This window comes from Gouania willdenowi, chromosome 1, assembly GCF_900634775.1.
Source record: "Gouania willdenowi chromosome 1, fGouWil2.1, whole genome shotgun sequence".
NCBI classification, from domain to species: domain Eukaryota; kingdom Metazoa; phylum Chordata; class Actinopteri; order Blenniiformes; family Gobiesocidae; genus Gouania; species Gouania willdenowi.
The window spans coordinates 4,426,997-4,444,293 of record NC_041044.1 but is presented as its reverse complement, the minus strand read 5'-3'; the positions used below and the strand labels follow the sequence as shown (position 1 = coordinate 4,444,293).

The 17,297-nt window shown below is 35.6% G+C and overlaps 1 protein-coding gene across 4 annotated transcripts in view; it reads right to left on the bottom strand.

The window, feature by feature from the left end:
- LOC114471981 (uncharacterized) overlaps window positions 1–11,430 on the bottom strand; it is a 31,958-nt gene extending 20,528 nt beyond the window's left edge. For 2 of the 4 annotated variants that reach the window (XM_028460991.1, XM_028461017.1), the window contains exons 1-2: window positions 11,234–11,430; window positions 5,064–5,190 (exon numbers count right to left, since the gene is read on the bottom strand). The gene's annotated coding sequence lies outside the window, so the exon portion shown is untranslated. The remainder of the gene's footprint in view (window positions 1–5,063; window positions 5,191–11,233) is intronic. The other 2 variants (XM_028461009.1, XM_028461001.1) reach the window with 2 other exon arrangements.
- Window positions 11,431–17,297: the final 5,867 nt, after the last annotated feature.

The window sequence follows — 17,297 nt, the reverse complement described above, 5'->3', positions numbered from 1 at the left end:
TAAAAACACAAAACAACACCAAGCACACACGACTCCAAAAACTCATTATGACAACAAAAATGCACAAAATTACTTGCAAAATAACTACAAAAATACCTAAATTGACAGAAAAAGACAATAAAAAAGATCACAAAATGAAAACAAAAACACAAAACAACAAGCTCACCCAAAATCAGAAAATATACAAAAAGCAGAGAAAAATATGTAAAATGAGTCAAAAACACACAAAACAAAATAGAAAAAAATAAAATCGCAAAATGAAACTAAAAACACAAAACAACAGCCACACACAAATTACAAAAAAGCACAAAATGATGATATAATTGCACAAACATGACTCCAAAAACTAAATATGACAACAAAAATACACAAAATCACACAATGACAGAAAAACATACTAAAAAAATGACAATAAAAATATCACAAAATGAATTAAAAAAAAACACAAAACAAGCTCACACAAAATGAAAAAATAAAATACAAAAGGAGAGAAAAAATATGCAAAACGACAACTACAACACAATAAATGATTCCAAAAAACAAACAACAAAACAAACAGTCACAAAATTAGAGAAAAATACACAAACCAACGACAAAAACACACAAACCCTGTTGTTTCCTGTGTTAATGCTTAGTCATCTTAATGCTGACGTGACTGTTGATCATGTGACCCTCGGATCAGACAATCACCGTTTTATGGCAGAGATCTAAATGGTAAATGAACTTGATTTTATATATTATCACGACACAGAAGCAGTCTCAAAGCGCTTTACATATCAGCTCATTCACCCATTCACACACCAGTGGGACAGGACTGCCATGCAAGGCGCTAGTCGACCACTGGGAGCAACTTAGGGTTCAGTGTCTTGCCCAAGGACACTTCGACAGGTACAGGGATCGAACCCCCAACCTCTCAATCAGAAGACGACCCACTACCACCTGCGCCACGGTCGCCCTAAATGACACTATGAGTAATCCCAGTAATCCTTGCATAAAGTAACCATCGACAGTTCAGAATCCAAAATAAAAAGAAGCATAAAAGGAATGTATCATCTGTGGAGCCTTGTGTGCTGTACGTTAACATGCAGAGCATAAAGCAGTGGTTCTTACCTGTGCAGTGGAACATAAAGCAGCATGTTACAGTGGCTGTAATGGGAGCACTAACTGGTAAATCTCTGACAGCTGCTCTTTTTGTTAATCTGGGTTCGTTGTAATCCAACTAATCTGCTGCACAGCTAAAACACTTGTTGGGATTACAGAGCATATATGAACTCCAGACACACAGCTGATCAAAAATAATACATAAACTGATCAACGTTTGCCTCGTCTATTGGAGCAGTGTTTCTGAAATGGGGGTACGTACGCGATGGCACCACGGGGGGTACTTTAGAGAGAGACTGAGAAAAATTAACAAATAAAAGCATAAAAAATATGGGGTTTCATAATGTTTATTTTGAGTTAAAAATGATAATCACACTAAATATTACCAGCAATGTAAACACAAAATAAGATGATATATAACAATGAAAAATGAAAAGAACAGTCAAACAACAACAAAATACACGAAATGACATCAAAAACACACACACACTAAGATTGAAAAATGCTTACTATTACCAGCAACACATAAAAAGACACACTAAATGAGAGAAGAACACTACGAAATACACAAATATAACAGAGAAACATACAAAACGACACCAAAAACACACACACTGAGATAGAATAAATTTAATAATACCAACAACACACAAAAATGACCACAAAAACACACAAAATAAGAGAAAAATATACTTAATAATAAAAAACAAACAAACAACAACAAAATAAACAATATGACACCAAAAACCCACTAACTGATGATAGAAATGATCTTGATTAAACATGAACTTGAAATATAAATGTCAGTGTTTGTTCCACATCAGGAGGGAGATGACCGTACATTATAAGAACTATAGAAATAAATCTATTAATGAGACACAAAATACTGTTTCATTCCACTTAATTATGAAGTTAGAGTTATTAAAATGAGTTTTAACACTAATTAATTCCATCATTATGCTTTTTACAGAATTCTGAGCAAAATGTTGTAGTCAAAAAAAGAAGAGACTTAGATTCAAAAGTAAGAGAAAAGGGGTACCTGCAGAACCACTGTATTAGAGCGTGTAAACGCCAATATGATAGAAAAAGAAGAATACAGAATAACCTGATTTCATGTGTAATTATCGGTCGGCTGTAACACTCCCAAGTTTCAAACTTTCGTGACACATTAAACAGGCCCTCTCATTGTTCTCACAGTGTTGTTGATGATTAGCACTAACGCAGCTCAGAGGCTTTACTGTACGGCGTCTCTGGAATGTCAAATATCCTCCAACTTCCACATAAGAACGTTATACGTACATGTGAAAAATGACCCATGCAGTTAAATATTAGATGTGCTGTAAAAGATAACACTGTGTCCAACTTCAGTCTATACAACAACAACAACAACAATCTTTATGCATAAAATGTTACTGCAACAGTTTTGCAATGTTAGCATTAGCTTTTCATAGCAGCACCTCAACAGGAAGTGCAGCTGACGGGTCAGGTTGTGCTCTAAATGTCTAATAATTAGGGCTGGGACTTGATTAAAATATATACATATTACAGGGCAGACCAACTCTGCTCTACTCCCCTCGCTGACCTTAAGTCATGAGAAAACAGTGAACAACGTGTGTGTGTGTGTGTGTGTGTGTGTGTGTGTGTGTGTGTGTGTGTGTGTGTGTGTGTGTGTGTGTGTGTGTGTGTGTGTGTGTGTGTGTGTGTGTGTGTGTGTTCAAACAAAAGTGTTAAAGGCTACGAAAGACCAACATTAAAAAGTACAGAAATAAAAGATATATCATTCAGGTTACAGAACTGAAATGTAAATGTGTGTGTGTGTGTGGCACAGGAAAGCCTCTTGACACACACACACACACACTAGCACACGTGCATTAGTACACACACTAGCATGCACACATGTGGATACACACACACTACTCAACTTTATATATATATATATACACACACACACTAGCACACACACAAAAACACTAAAAAACACTAGCATACACGTACACATACACGCACCAGGGTTGGGGTCAATTATAATTGTAATTGCGTAATTGATAATTAATTACAATTATGGAATAATTGTATGTAAAATTGTACTTGAAAGAATGTTTTGCTGTTGTAATTGTAATTGAATTGTAATTGAGTTTAGTTTTCATTGTAATTGGCATAAAAATTCAATAAAAACTTTATGGCTTACACATATCTGATAGCACTCACTGCTCTAGACCAGCCTTGTCCCTGTTTACAGAATACATGTGTGACCAACAAGGTCTTTTTAACAAGGAATGTAACACTAACTCAAGCCTCACAATAGACCCCCAATAGACCCCCAATAGACCCCCAATAGACCCCCAATGGTTTCACACATGCACGACCTGGCCCGGCCTGGGCTGCCATTGTTCATCTGGTATCGTTGTCTGCTCTACCTCCTAAAGGTGGGTGAATCCCAACACGTTAATCAGGGTTGGTTGTTCATTCTATACAGTAGGTGTGCATTCCTCAGATGTCATGATGAATAATACCTTGAGAATCTTCACACCCACAGGTAGAAGGTATTACAGTTATTCAGCATGAATCATGGTCTGCTGTTGTTTTTTAATATCATGGATTAGCTGTTATGAGTTATGTTATGAAGATCATTTTTTCTTTAAAAAAAAAAAATAACTCAAGGGGTGTGGCCTTGATTTAAGCCTAACAAGATGAGAAACAAATTAAATGATGGATAATTGTCAGTGTATATTACAGATGATTTAAGAAAATGGTTCAGACATTTCATAATTGAGAGCATTGTTGTAAGAAAAAAAATAATAGTAATTTAATTGTAATTAAAACAAATGCTGGTCAGCGGAATCATAACTGAATTGTATTTGAACATGGATAATTGAAGACGTAATTGTAACTGAAAAATATAATTGACCCCAACCCTGACACGCACACACACGAGCACACACACACACACACGAGCACACGCACACACACACAACTATACCGTACATGCACACAAGCAGACACACACGAGCATACAAACACACACACAAGCACACGCACACACGCACAACTATACACGCACAGTAGCACACAAGCAGACACACACTAGCGCACACACACACACACTAACACACACACACTAACACACACACACACTAGCACACACACACACAACTATACATGCACACTAGCACACAAGCAGACACACACGAGCATACACACACACACACACAAGCACACGCACACACGCACAACTATACACGCACAGTAGCACACAAGCAGACACACACTAGCGCACACACACACACACTAACACACACACACTAACACACACACACACTAGCACACACACACACAACTATACATGCACACTAGCACACAAGCAGACACACACGAGCATACACACACACACACTAGCACACACACACACTAGCACACAAACACAAGCACACACGCAAAAACGCTAGCATACACACACACGAGCACAAACACACACACACACACACAACTATACACGCACACTAGCACACAAGCATACACACACACACACACACACACACACACACACACACACACACACACACACACACACACACACACACACACACACACACACACACACACACACACACACACACACACACACACACACACACAGCTCACAGGTGGAGGTGGTTGCGTCTGTGCCGCCATCATTAAATGTAATAACGTCTCTATTTCAGCTGCTGTTGTTTCTAACAGAGCAGGTACACAGTGTACTTTGTGTTCATTAAACCTGACCCGACAACACACCCTTAAAGTGTCCGCCACACACACTCATACAAAAATGACACACACACACACGCGCGCACACACACACACACACACACACACACACACACACACACACGCACACACACACACACACACACACACACACACACACACACACACACACACACACACACACACACACACACACACAGCAGCTTGTGTTTATCTACCAGTGTGATGATCTTCTCTTTGTCTTTGAGTTAAACTCGATGTTTTCTTCTTTCTGTCCAGTATCAGCACATGACACGACTTAGCGTTAGCTACGTACGAGTGCAAAGGAGATAAGTGCAAAGGAAGCTGTGGTAGGAAGTTAGTGAGAAGACGCACACACACACACACACACACAAAAAGCACACTGTCATTTATCATCACCACACCATCGTGCTGCTCATTTCTCATAAGACGGTAAAAGTTATGAGAAAGTTTCTCCTTCATTTCCACATGTTTGAGGAACATTTAGATTAAGTTTACATTAAGCAGAATATGACAGTGAAAACGTACAGTAGATGATGTCACCAGTGATGTTAATGTAAGCAGACTAGTGCAGACACCATTTACGTTGCTACGGCAACCAGTCAAACCACTGTCAGAGGAAATGTGTTTCTTCACGGTAAAGTAAAGAGTTCATTATGCAGCAGTCGTTGCCTCGCCCCAACATTCAAATACCTCATTATATAGAGGATTATGATGCAAAGGTAACCCAGGGGTGTCAAACCTGCAGCCCGCGGGCTAAAACTGGCCCGCCTGAGGGTCCAATGAGGCCCGCCAGGGGAATTTGACAAAAATATCAAATTAACTTCAAGCAATCTGACAACCAGTGTTACACTGTGAGAGTAGCAGGCACAACACAACAGTTTCACATTTGACCACAGGTGGCGCTGTGTTACAGTGGCTGTTTGTGTTATAAATAAGATTCTGATGTTTATCTTTTTTTTGCCAGGTTAAATAAATAAAGTCATAATAACTGTTGCAAAGCGGCAAAAAATATCCACTAAAAGTTAAGCTCAGGAATTTTGAAATATTCAAAAACAACTTTTTTCAGGAAATTTACTTTGATCTCCTGACATCTTTCGACTGCCAACTGTCAGTCTTCCTCAGAGGTATCTACTGACAGGGGGCGTGGCCAGCCTGAGAAAACTGTTAAGTTGGCCACGCCCAAAAAGAACTAATAAGCACCAAACCTTGGGAGACCGAGGTTTTGCTGCCGCTGCCCCGCCCTCTGGAACTCACTCTTTGAACTCATAAAGAATGCTGACTCATTATAGAACTTTAAAACACTCTAATACATTAACTTTAACATCCATGTTAGGGGCCAACCTTTAATTTAGAAAATTTCCTGTTCCTCCAATAAAAAGTTTACAACTTTGAAAATTCCTGAAATTTTTTCAACCCAAGTTAAAATGTTATGTTTTGTAATTGTATCATATCCAAATCTAAATATTAGCATTCATTCAAAATTATACAGCTAATCAAAGTTACTCCCAATTTTTGGTTGACCTGCCCTCTTTGTATAATTTCTATACATTTAGCTTTACACTTGGGGACCGATTTAACATTTAGATTTAAATTTAACATTCTAAATCTTTAGTTTTAACATTTAGATTTAGATTTAAGATCTAGATTTAAGATTTAGATTTAAGATTTTGATTTAAGATTTCAATTTAACTTTTGCATTTTCATTTACATTTCGATTAAGATTTAACTTTTGTATTTTGATTTAACATTTACATTTAACTTTTAAATTTAGATTTAACATTTACATTTAACTTTTACATTTAGATTTAACATTTACATTTAACTTTTGCATTTAGATTTAACATTTACATTTCAATTTATTTTTTGTGTACACATTTTTAACAATGATATAGAACATGCTGTTTTACATGAATTCATGTCTCAAATGAAACAAAAAAAATGCTAAATGTGAGTAAAGTGAGGTAAATGTTCAAACAATGTCGCTATGAAACGGTGACCAAGTTTTTACATTCGGCACCCCATAAAACAAAGACAGAAGCTGCGTGGGGCGTCTGCAGAGTGTTGAATAGAGACAAGCAGGTTAACAACAAACTCTACCAAACGCTGCACAGCTGATACAAGCTCAGAGAGAATCATGTGTAGAAAAGCAGAAAATAAGATGTTTATCGGGAGTGGAGGATGTAAACTGATTAAATGACCAACTTAAAGCATGTGATGCAACATCTTTTCACATTTAGCCCAAAAGACAGCACAGGAGCACATATTCACATCTAAAGCTCAGTGTAGTAGTTTTATACAATACTGTGTTACAAAGTTCTGCCTTTGTGCCTAAGCTTTTTTAAGCATAATTTACTTTTTATATTAAAACTATTTTTATTTAAAATCAGACCCCAAATACCTCACATGCATGTTTTGGGATAATATCACACATTTAAACACTATTATTCCCTGAAAAAGATGAAAAAAAGGAGACTGAGTGTCTACGAGTGTAGCAAACGGACATGTCGGATTTCTCACAACGTAATATCAATATTGATTTCAGCGCGCTGCAACCTTCATCCTCCTCCATCTCAAGCACATACATTTAAATGAATAAAAGTCTTCTCCATTCACCCTATTTAGCATGTTTGGTATGATTTTGAACGATAAGAGAAGCACATACTGACGAGGAAATGAGCCAACAACTCTGCAAAGGAAGTGGAAGAACATAGTGCTGTAGTTAAACAATCTCATGTCAAATATTCTACAAAATCATTTAATTGTTCTCTTAACACCCAAACTCTGTGACTTTATCAACATACTGGACCTTAAACACTCAGTGAGGGCAGCAGGGACACTTTTCACTTTTAACTCCATTGTCTGATTTACATTTAACATTTAGATTTCGGTTCAACATTTAGATTTGACATTTAAATTTAGATTTAACATTTAAATTTAATATTTAACATTTAAATTTAGATTTAGATTTAACATTTAACATGCAAATTTAACATTTAGGTTTAGATTTATATTTAACATTTAGATTTGGTTTAACATTTAGATTTAAATAAACATTTAGATTTAAATAAACATTTACATTTAGATTTAACATTTACATTTAGATTTAATGTTTAACATTTAAATTTAGCTTTAATATTTAAAATTTACATTTAGGTTTAACATTTAGATTTGTATTTAATATTTTACATTTAGATTTAAATTCAGATTTGACTTAGTTCACTTAGTCGACTCCATTTAACCCAATTTAGCATTTTTGGTATGATTTAAGAACGTTTAATAGTCTTTAAAGTAGGGATGTAACGATTAATCGTAAGGCAGTTAAAAATCGATTCATAGGTATCACGGTTCATATCGATACTCTGAAATTTGAATCACAATACTTTTTTTAAACAGAAAAGGGCGCTATCTATTTACCATTCTCTTGTCCAGAAGCGTAGACGGCGGGCGGAATCGCCTTCTACTCTTAAACATGTTCATAAATGATTCCTTACCCCTTTAGCATCGAAAGAATATCTGTAATATTACGTGAATATCTGTAAAAGTCCCATTTTTCCATTAGCTCTGTCTGCTAGCATAGCATTTCTTCTTCACTGCAAGAATATCTGCATGCAACTGTCCACTGGGTAACCAGCGCCCTCTGCTGTCCAAACAAATATCTGACGTAAATACAGTACAATGACTTTTTTTTTTTAAAGTCCAATTGTTAAGACACAAAATACATTTTCAGTTGCAAAAAGAAAAACAACTATTATGCAGTTTTGCATTGTTTACTATAAAACCAGAATTTAAATTAAAGGGCTTCTTCTTCATTTGTATTTTTCCTTTATTTATTTCATTCAAGATTTATTTTTAGTTAAATTGCATTGTTTTGAATAGTTTATCAATGGATTCTTTTGACAATGAAAAATAAAAGGAAAATAGTACAGTATTTTCTAGTTTTTTACCCCAAAAAAATAAAGAAATATTTGTCTACAGTCCCATTTTGTAAAATGAATCGTGAGAGAATTATACCGTGAACCCAATATCGTGAATCGTATTGGGAGTTGAGTGAATCGTTACATCCCTACTTTAAAGACATCTAAACAGCGCAAGACGATGAAATAGAAAATGAGTCCATAAACATTCTGAGTTCTGACAATAATTGAACAAAGACAAACAAGGAAAAAAACTCCATAAGTAAGAAAACATAGCAGGAGGAAAAGAACAGAGGAAAGAATGCAAAGAACGGGGACTGGTACAGACTTTAGTAAACACTGTGGTTAACAGTGAAACATGACTCAGACATTTAGAGTAGATGAGTCATCCATTACACTGAGTGTATATAAAGCACAGGGAGGAAATAGTAAGACATTCAATACCTAAAAATTAGTTTAGTGCAGAGATGGGTAACGTTTATCATGGCAGATAGAGCTGCAACTAACAATTATTTTCATAATCGATTAATCGGTCAATAAAGTAATCGATTAATCAATGAATCAGATTTTTTTTTTTTAAACACATTTTATCTTAAAAGCACGTTTAAACCCAGCTTAAGCTAATTAAACTGAAATAAAAGTGTCTCTCGCGCACAAGTCATACACAAACACTGGCGCGCACACACAATGACACTTGTGTGCGCACACACATTAACACTCCTGCGCGCGCATACAAACACTCTGCGTGCACACAAACACTCGTGGTGAGCACACACACAAACACTCTGCACGCACACAAACACTCGTGGTCCGCACACACAAACACTCTGCGCGCACACAAACACTCGTGGTCTGCACACACAAACACTCTGCGCACACACAAACACTCATGGTGAACACACACACAAACACTCGTGGTCCGCACACACAAACACTCTGCGCGCACACAAGCACTCGTGGTCCGCACACACAAACACTCTGCGCGCACACAAACACTTGTGGTCCGCACACACAAACACTCGTGCGTGCACACACACAAACACTGCGCAAACACAAACACTTGTTGTGCGCACACACACACAAACACTCGTGCGCGCGCACAAATCTCTGCAGGTGAATCAAACGCTCTGCATCACGATCAAATTCGTTGACAAAGCTTTTAATAGTCGACTTTTAGCAATTTTATCGATCCGCTGTTGCAGCCTTAATGGCAGGGTGACAAAAGTGTGATGTTCTGATCTGAGGATCACATGATCAACACTTACATGTCAGCATTTAGAACCAATATGAGCATTAACACAGGACACAACTAGGCTTTGTGTAATTTGATTTTCTGTTCTGTATATTTCGCTGTCATTTGTGTTGTTGTTTTGTGTGTTTTTTGGAGTCATTCTGTATAATTATTTTGTCGTTTTGTGGTTTGAGTCATTGTTTTTTTCTTTTTGTAGTGACGCGCCAAAAATTTTTCGGCTGAGAATGGCCCAAAAGTAAATTTTAGGTTTTCGGGCGAAAAACTTTTTTGCACCAAAACAACCCGGCCAAAAATGGTTTTCATTTTCAGCCAACAATTTTCATTTCAGTGTATATTGGTTTTCTGTGTTATGAGTCAATTTTGATTAATTGTGTGTTTTCTATATTTTACTGTATTTTTGTTCATCTGTATGTTTTTTTAGAGAAATTTGTGTTTTTGTAAGCAAATAATTTATTCATTGTAAAATAAAAACATGTACATTTTTTTTTTAGAAATTAGTTTGTGTTGAAGCTCACTTTAAAATAAAATGTAATAATGATGTAAATTAATTTTATTGTTTTATTAGAAATTTTATTTCTAATAAAATTGTAGTGATTATTATTATTATTATTATTATTATTATTATTATTATTATTAATAATAAAATAATAATAATTATTAAAAAAAAATATATATATAATAATAATAATAATAATAATAATAATTGAAATACATTTAATATTTTTTTCTTTGTGATGAAGCCCCCACTGAAATTAAAAAGTAATAATAGAATATAAAAACAATATAATTTTTCTAATACCATTATATTGAATAATAATAATAATAATAATAATAATAATAATAATAATAATAATAATAATAATAATAATAAAGCTACTAACTAACTAGCCACGGTATTATACTTTTCTGATCTGTGTTTATTAAATCAGTTTAAGCTGTCGGTATTTGTCAGTCTACAAACAGACCTTTATTTACGTTATAAACATATTTATATGTGTTTTATCAGTGAAAGGCTGTAAATGTAGCGGTGATAAAGTAGCACTGACTTATAAGGTGTGATTAGCCCACAGGCTTCCTTAGAGATAAGTGTCTGTATCTGTCTGTCAGTATCTGTCAGTCAGTGTCTGTCAGTAAACATCATCATGGATCCACAGACAACACAGATAACTTTAAACTTACCGTCCTGAACTGAACTCACCTCTTATTGTTGATTCTAGTCCAGGAGAAACGAAGCCGTGTGTTAACGTTAATCCTTCAGTTACTAAAACATTCACTACAGACTAGTGACCATACACATACATAATAAATATATATAATATAATATAATATAATATAATATCTATGCTAGTGACAGCACGGAGCCTTCAGTCTGAACACAGGAACGGCAGAGCTGCGTAAAGCTGCACCAAGAAAACACAACAACGACTTCCGGTCTTACAAAATAAAACACAGCCATCCTACTGTAGTTGTTTAACAACTACCAGCATTACAAAATAAAATGTAGCACTCCTACTGTAGTTGTTTAACAACCACTATAATTACAAAATAAAATGTAGCAATCCTACTGTAGTTGTTTAACAAAGACAGACCTTACAAAATAAAATGTAGCTCTCTTTCTGATATAGTTTAACAACGACCGACCTTACAAAATAAAATGTAGCCGTCATTTAACCACTACCGACCGTACAAAATAAAATGTAGCCGTCCTTCTGTAGTAGTTTAACAACTTCCGGCCTTACAAAATAAAATATAGCCGTCCTTTTGTTGTAGTTTAACAACTACCGACCTTACAAAATAAAATATAGCCGTCCTTTTGTTGTAGTTTAACAACTACCGACCTTACAAAATAAAATGTAGCCGTCCTTTAACAAATACTGACCTTAAAAAAATAAAATGTAGCCGTTCTTCTGTTGTAGTTTTACAACTACCGACCTTACAAAATAAAATGTAGCCGTCCTTTAACAACTACCGACCTTACAAAATAAAATGTAGCCGTCCTTTAACAACTACAGTCCTAAATACGCTTTTCAACTCAAGTGAATATGAAGAACAACATTTATTATAACATAAATGACACATTTTCTTTCTATTTAAAGTGAAAAACGTGTCACCGCAAATAAAAACACACAAAACAAGAGACTGACAATTAATGTGAGTAATTATATAATAAAAACATGTCACGTTTCAGGGAAGTTAATTTAATGTTAATGTAAACGTTTTGTGATGATTTTGCTCTATTCTGTTCTTTTTTGATTTACTGCATCACAGCGTCATCTAGTGTCAATAAGCAGAATTATTATTATTATTATTATTATTATTATTATTATTATTATTATTATTATTATTATTATTATTATTATTATTATTATTTCAGTTCAGTTTGACGCACGAGCTGCTGAGGCACGAGGGCGCCATTGAGCTGCTATTGGCCCTGAGTGTTTCTCATATTTGTCTTCATGCTTATATACAGTCTACGTCAGGGCTGTCAAACTCATATTAGTTCAGGGGCCAAATACGGAGCAGTTTGATCTCAAGGAGGCCATAGATTTTATACAGGGAATGAAATGTCAAGATTATTGTGCCCTAGTTTACACTTCTACGTATACATAAAATACTAAATATGTAAACAGACCATATCCCAGAAATAAGCGACAGATATCAGTATCAGTCCCAACAGGATTTTCACTTTAAATTTCCTTGATTTTGTGACCAATTATTATTTAATTAAGGAAAATGTTCCATAATAATTTGAGGAAAATTTAAAAAAAATTAAAATTAATGTTTTTTTTCCCACAGTTTTACATTAAAAATGACTGCAATCATGTGACAGAAACACCAGGTTATCTGTGAGCCCCTGCAAATATTGTTGAGTTTCATTTACACCAATGATTCTCAACTGGTGAGTCAGTTAGTTAGTTAGTTAGTTAGTTAGTTAGTTAGTTAGTTAGTTAGTTAGTTAGTCAGTTAGTCAGTTAGTTAGTTAGTTAGTTAGTTAGTTAATTTATTGTCCACAGTGTGGAGATTTATCTTTGGTCTCATATAAAAACAACAAGCAGAACAGCATAACAACAACAACAACAACAACAACAACAACAACAACAACAACAACAACAACAACAACAACAACAACAACAGCAACAGCAACAACAACAACACTTACACACAGACATCTTCAGGGCAAGAAGCAGGACAGCAGTGGCAGTATACAACACATCAACAGGACATGGTGTTCAGTATCCCAGTTGCTTTAGGGATAAAGGAATTTTAAAAAATATTACGATTTGCCCTTTGGCACTTTGTAACGTCTTCCCGAGGGGAGAAGTTCAAACTCCCTATTGAGTGGATGGGACGGGTCGTTTGCTATTTTGACAGCTTTTTTCCTCAGCACTTCCTCGTACATACAACTTACTTGTTTCTGTTTTGTCCTATGATTTTTGAGGCAAGGATTACTATTCTCTGCAGCTTGCTTCTTCCTTTTATGTTTAGGTTCCCATACCACATTGCCATATTAAAAGTTAAAATGCCCTCTATCAGGTTCTTATAAACTGTTTCCATAATGTGCTTGCTCACTCTAAAGGAGTTGAGCTTGCGCAGTAGATGGAGACGTTGGATACAAGTTTTAAAAATATAGTCTGTGTTTTCACTGAAATTTAGATTACAATCAATATATGTACCTAAATATTTAAACTGGTCTACTACCTCTACAATTTGTCCCCTAATTATAAGGGGCTGCACAGGGTCCTTTTCATGAAAAACAAGTTCCTGTGTTTTTGTTACTCAAAAGTGGATCGTGAACCTGTACTGGGTGGGTCACGGACAGCTGGTCAAAAAATAAATAAATACTTAATATCTCTCCCATTGGACTTGTCTTTTATTTTGAAAGAAACTTTTATTTTGACAAACATGCTGTGAAATGTATGTTGCACGAGAAAATATATAGATTTCTGTTTTTGAAAAAAATTACATGCGTGTTGGTTGAATTGTAAAAAAAAAAAGTGGGTCGCAATTTAATGACCATTGCAAAATGTGGGTCCCAGGGTAAGATCAGTTGAGGACCCCTAATTTACACGATTCATTTTTACCTTTTCTTGGGGGCCGAAATGGATGCTCCAAAGGGTCGAATTTTGCACCCGGGCCTTGAGTTTGACACATGTGGTCTATGTATTCATATCTGTGGGACATGTTGCTTTTTGTTGCTGATGTAGGTTTAAACTCAGGAAATACATCACGCATCGTTCTCCTTTAAGTGATTTGAAACAAAGATATGACTTATTATTGTATGTATTTACACAAAGCCATGAACACAGTCTGATATCAGTGAAAAGCTCACCTGAGGCCAATCCTCCACTAAACCCTGAGGAACTCTACACAGCACTGACCAAAATAAAGCCACACTCACCTCATGCAGTTTAAACACAGAGTGATGACAAACTGCACTTCATCAGTTTAGGAATAAAAACCAATAGAGGTGATCCAGGTTTATTTTTTTTAGAATTCAACCAAATCATTTTTTTTCAAAAATAGGAAATCTTTTTTTAAAACATAAATCTATATTTTGTCCTGTGTAACACGCATTTCACAGCATGCCTGTCAAACGAAATGTTTCTTTCAAAATAAAAGACAAGTCCAACATGAGAAATATGTATTAGTATTTATTTATTTATTTATTTTTGACCAGCTGTCCGTGACCCACCCAGTACAAGTCCGCGACCCACTTTTGGGTCCCGACCCACCAGTTAAGAATTGCTGATATAGGGCTCATGATACGAAATACTCACGATATGATATAAAAAATGACTAAAATGAAGTGAAGAGAAACAAATGTGTAACAAGGGAGTGTTTAGCTTCACAAATAAAAAATGAAAACCAAATTTACACTGTATATAAAATGTTTTGTTTTGCGTCTCATTTTCTCTGGTAATTTTTAACTTTGTTCTCCATGATTTGTTCTAACTTTTGCCAGTCTATAAAACTCCAAATGTTTTTACGGTCTGACGGATTGGTACAGCCAAAAACACGACAATAACCATTTTCTTTAGTTCGACGTTTGGGATCTGCTTTGTTTACCTGCTGAGTACCTCCAATATGGCGACTTCCGATTTGATGACGCGGTGTTGACACGCTGTGAAAACCTTCTGTCAGTGCCCAATACTTTCACAAACTGGATCCTTTCAGAACTTTTACGTTTTTTACGTCACTTACGACAGAGCTGCTGGCACGTGATATTTGAATATAAACCAACCATACAACGTTTGTTATATATTTTAACTGTACACATTTAAATATGTGACTGTTTTGTGATGTTTTTATTGTTAATTTAAAAATTAAAAAAAACAGATAACACAATACCCATCTTTAACAATCAAAAACCCAACAGAAAACAAGATAAACAAACAAAATAAATCAGAATTCACACAAAACATACTTTTCCAATTCATTTTAAATAGCAGGGTTTCAACCTTTTAAATAGTACACACTGCTGTAAAATAGGCGGACCAGATGAAGACGCGTTTCACGCATGCATTAGAAGGATCTGAAAGGATCCGGTCCGTGAAAGTATTGGGCACTGACACCCTCCATTAGTCTACAGACCATCCGCGATGTCCGCCATGTTGTAAACAAAGCAGCCTATGCTACCCTGCTACGGGAAGCACGAGGGTCAAATGTTATTGAAGCTGCTGCGGTCCTTTAACACTTTTTTACTTTGATTTTTGCTTTTCGTATTGAAGTTTTTTTTTTCTTATATTGCAAAATTTTGTGCCACTGAATTTAGTTTAATTCCTAGAAACCAAAGAACAATGTGCAGAAATGCTGCTGCAGATTGTTTCATATTTTATTCAGTCTGTTCTGTGCACCTCCATCACTGTCTGGTTTGGATCTGTAACCAAACTAGACAGACACAGACTGCAACAGATAACCAGGACTGCAGAAAAGATCGTCAGTGTTGAACTGCCCCCCATCTAGGGTCAGGTAACATCACTGCAGACCCCTCACACCATGAACACAATCTGTTTAAACTCCTCCCCTCCGGCAGACGTTACAGATCACTGTACGCCAAAACAAGCTGTCATAAGAACAGTTTCTTCAGACCTGTTTCTATGAAATAACCCTGGAACTAAACTGTCACTGTGAATAAATATATATCATATACGTATATTATTTAATTTAAATGTTCATCTAAGCACACACTTCATTGTAAATACTGAAAAATAAATGATCTCATGTTTACTTCATCATCCTTTTGCACTACTCACCACTACATTATTATTCCTATTATAATCTTATTATATTATCCTATTTAGTCTTGTACACACTAGTCTTTAATTTACTGTTTATATTTTTAGTTGATTGTTATTATTTAATGTTCACATTGTTCAGTGAGAACACAGTCCACCAAAGTTAAAATCCTTGTGTGTTAAACATACATGGTCAATAAAGATGATAATGATAAAATAATAAATAAATAAATAAATAAAAAACCAGGGAAGGTCCAGACAGAACCCCAGGCCTATGAGCAGTGTGTGTGTGTGTGTGTGTGTGTGTTTACGCCCATTGAAGCCCATTGTCTGTCTGTTATCATTGTGCAGCAGCTTCCTCTGACTGAGGTAAATTTAGAGAAATAAGACGACACTTAATCATCTGCTTCACAATAAAGAGTCTACACACACACACACACACACACACACACACACACACACACACACACACACACACACACACACACACACACACACACACACACACACACACACACACACACACACACACACACAGGAGCGCTGAAGGGACCAAAAAACACCTCTGTGTTCAAGCGACTCATCACAGGCGATTGAAGCGACTGCAGTCGCTAAAGTCGCTTTTGGTGTGATTTCACCTTTAGTGTGTAACTGTTGTAAAGCAGTACGTGTTGTCACGAGAACGAGAACAGAGCTGCAAGACTTTCACCGGGTCGGAGGCAGGGAAAGTTGCAAGTGCTGTTTTCTGGCCAGAGACAGCGGGGAGGGTGAAAGATATATTAGTTTAAACAATTCTTGACAATTTAAATGAAAATAAAAAGAATCTATATTTTAACTAATCTTTTTTTTTTTTTTTTCCAAAATATGATCTCTATGTATTCAAATTAAATCTTTGATTTGAATTATTTATTTTTTTAATCAGGATCCAATGGAGTCGTTGGTTGAGTATTTTCTCACGTCCCTAAAAATGACTCATAATACACAAAACAATAAAATGACACCCAGAAGAACTCCTAAAATATAAAC